General features: G+C 46.8%; 1 long non-coding RNA gene across 7 annotated transcripts; it reads right to left on the bottom strand.

The window, feature by feature from the left end:
- Positions 1-444: 444 nt before the first annotated feature.
- Positions 445-3,234, bottom strand: LOC123181998 (uncharacterized). Of its 7 annotated transcripts, none has more exons than XR_006491959.1 (4): positions 2,993-3,234; positions 2,598-2,842; positions 1,166-2,410; positions 445-1,084 (listed from the first exon to the last, which is right to left on the bottom strand). It is a non-coding gene; the product is annotated as an uncharacterized lncRNA (long non-coding RNA). The 7 variants fall into 7 exon arrangements; XR_006491958.1 differs by having other exon boundaries at positions 1,195-2,410; XR_006491960.1 differs by having other exon boundaries at positions 445-1,537; positions 1,709-2,410.
- Positions 3,235-3,634: the final 400 nt, after the last annotated feature.

Raw genomic sequence — 3,634 nt, 5'->3', positions numbered from 1 at the left:
TTACTTGTATTCTCATCTGTATTCTAATTGTATCAGATATAAAAGTAACGTGGGCCTGAGGGCATTCATTGCAATGGCATCAGCACCTCCCAGGCGGAAACGGCTTTGTGCGCACGACCCAGTTTATTTCCCGTGCCATCCTGAGCCAGCGTTCTCTTATCTTCTCCACGACAATCCCCACAGCAAAGACTAGAACACCCACGCACTCTCAAATTTTGAATTCTAGAGCGCCTCAATCCCCAGCTGTACTGTTGTAAGCTCATTACACCTCACGTGCCACGTGCTATCACAACTTCATGCACAGCATAGCAGGATCTACACCACTCTGCCATACGGAAAACAATCATGTGGGTCTCGTATGATCATAAAAATACTTTGCAAAACTACAAAGTCATTACGCATAACATTTAGCTCTTACAAATCTTAAGATCTGACAAGTTAGCATAAAGTACTACAGAACACTTCGACCGCTATCACTCAATGTTACAAACTTGCAATGGTACACACTTTAAGCACCGGGGGAACAAGCGTTCAGCATGGCTCACAGTACACACCAGAAAATCCTCAAATCACAAATTACACATGCAAATAAATCCTCACTTCTAAGTCTGCCCACCACCAAGTGGTCATGTGAACGTGTTTCGCAGTGCCCCTCCATCCCGCAGTTCTTGCATTTGTCGGGCTCCAAAACCTAGTCCGCTTGCTCAGACCGTGATATGGTCCTTTCTCACGGCTATTTGTCGCCCCTGCCGACACCCCGAAGTGCGTTCACACTCACGGGACCGCCCAAATTATATTCCTGGGTTGCACCACCATTTGATAAGACTGTAAGGTCATCATCCCAGTTACCCTGCCTGCAGTGATCGCAACCCGACAGTCTTCAAATCCCAGACCATCCCTCTTCTCTGTCAGTGGTGCACAACTCACCATTAGAGCTTAAAGGCCAGTCAACATGTGCTCGAACGCTTCAGTGCTAGCGTTCGCCATTAGAGCTTTCAGGCCAGCCGACATGTGCTCGAACATTTCAGCGCTAGCGTCCCCCATCCTAACAACATCCAGAGCCTGCATGTATAGAGTCGAATGCCTGCATGTGAAAGACTTATGCATGCGTCAAAGATGGTACACCAACTATCAGAACATATATCAAACTATAATCGAAACATACTCGCGCTGTATGCAAACCGCAGATATTACCCTTAGGACATGGCAGCAAAGCATCCCTGTATGCTCGAACTGTCCGCACTCGCACACAAATTCAGAACCGTCATCCTTGATTGTTACCTCATAACAACTCTACTACACTTCTCACGTTCTGCCGCATTGTTGTGCATTGTCACATACTTGTTCATCTTCTCAACCTCCGTAGTATACCTTCGATGAGGATTCGCCCGAACTGCCCGAACATAGCTCTAGGATACACTTTGCTTGCGTGACACTATTGCCAGATTGGTTCTCCTAACAACACGACCCTGTCAATACCAGCATGAATCAGCTTCTTTTAATGAGAATTAAAAAGACAGCAACATTTTGTTCTGGTCTGCACACAGTGAGATAACACGAGTGAGCATGTTGTAAGCAGTGCAAATATTCTGATTGTGAACTACTCCCTCCGTCCCATAATATAGGACGTTTTTGCAGTTTAAATTGAACTGCAAAAACGTCTTACATTATGGGACAGAGTAGTACAAATTAAATACACAGGCCAAACCTCTGAGGATAGTGGCCAAACCTCCGAGGTTAGTTTTCGGGGTTGTCGACCTCTCAACTTCTTTACCCTGCTCTCGCTATCGATAAGAAGTCCGGGTCACTCCCAACAATGTCAGCAAAAACCTCCAAAGTTTTCCTCATATCATAATCCGTCTGCTCATGGCTTATCTGGCCACATATGTTCCTCAAAGTCCTCTTTGTAAACAGTACCTTCTCAACAGATCCGAAAAACTGCGATGATGTTGTACACTTACCCAAGGTTCACATTACATTCCCATAACTGCCTTATTAGATCCTTGGTGTAAACATCAATGTGATTTGTGCGACAGTCAGCGGACCTTCTCCCCATTGTCAGCGACATAGAATGATTGGTGTTCTCACGAGCTCAATTATATACCAGCTATTGCCGGACGCCGGCAACAGCCTTATCAATGCGGGGCAATCGCACCTACAAGACCGTTTGTTCTCCGCCTCTAGCTTCCCCTGCAATCCACAAACCATTATAGTCGTTTCGCCCTACGGCACTGTTTGCGTCAAGCTGTACAAGTCGTAGGCCTCCTCGAATGAGTTGAAAGTCAATCGTAGCTTCGGTTTGCTTACACTCTTTCCAGGCTCCTCTGCATATTTGCAAATAGATTGCTCCAACAAATGCATCTTTAATGTGCAAGGAGTTCTGTCCGATGGAGCACTCCCCAGCCCTAACCTGAAATTACCATGGAGAGATTTCAATTTTCATAATTCATTGGACATTCTATCGCCACAGCCAACCATTGTGCACTGCTCAAAATCGTGAAGCACACACAGGTTTGCATGTAAATCGCTCCTTAAATAGATTGAACAAGCTCACAACTAACGAGCAGTACTAACTGAATAATTGATTAAGGGATCACCTTTCAATCCAGCCTGGTGCTGTCAGGATTAGTGGATTGCACGGACCTAGTCGGAGAAGCATTTATTCCTCGTTGTAGTTCGCCTGCCAGCCTGACGGGGATGCGGACACCCTCATCTTGCACGCAACCAGACCCGCCATAGAATCCACGGGCTTGGCAGGATGGGCATCACAGTGCGGCAACAGCACTAGGGGAACCGGATCCGGATGCTAAAGGCTGCCGCAAATTCCTCCCTAAATGGAAACCTGCAAGTCATACCACAGTGACCGGCGGTGGCGATGGGGGAAGAGGGTTTCAGGGTCGTGCAGCACCGAAATCTTTCGCTGAAATTTCAGCGCCTAACATAGAATCGAATCAACGAATTGAAAGAAGAGCATTGCATAGGTGAAACTCACCGGTCGATGGGATCCATAAGGAACTCCAGCCCCGCATCGTCCATCGCCGCGCCGCCGGAAGTAACACCCGCCGCCGCAGAGAGCAGGGGACCGAGGTTTCGCCAACCTCCTCTGGGCCGCAAGCCTTCCGTACTGGACTAACAATTCTGGACCATGGCTCAGCCCATACGAAACGTGCTGGTCCACGGATCAGGAGCGACGCGTGAGTCGTGCCTAACGGACGCCCTGCATACGAACATGGCCCACGCCATATACACCGCGTATCTTTGATATTGCGCGATCTAGCTCTGACACACCAGGCGTACTTTCTACGATCCCGAGGCACCAACGAGCGATAGTGATTTCGGGAGCAGCTGAGCCCGAGCACCGAGTTGCTGCTCCCACACTACAATCCTTTTTCTATCTTATGTTACCAAAATCAAAAAAATACAAAGACAATGTGAAGCTCATGGCTTTAACAATTTGAACTTCAGAACAAACACTATATTCATACAATATGAACACTTCTCTTTTTATATACCAAATTCACAAACTTTCACCGTGGCAGTGTGTGAACCTGACGGCTTTTAATAATTTGAACTTTAAAAAAAACACCATAATCTTACAATATGAACTCTCACATAGCACAAATCACAAATATAT

The sequence above is a fragment of the Triticum aestivum genome, chromosome 1D (genome assembly GCF_018294505.1).
Source record: "Triticum aestivum cultivar Chinese Spring chromosome 1D, IWGSC CS RefSeq v2.1, whole genome shotgun sequence".
NCBI classification, from domain to species: domain Eukaryota; kingdom Viridiplantae; phylum Streptophyta; class Magnoliopsida; order Poales; family Poaceae; genus Triticum; species Triticum aestivum.
This window is presented reverse-complemented; position numbering and strand designations above follow the sequence as displayed.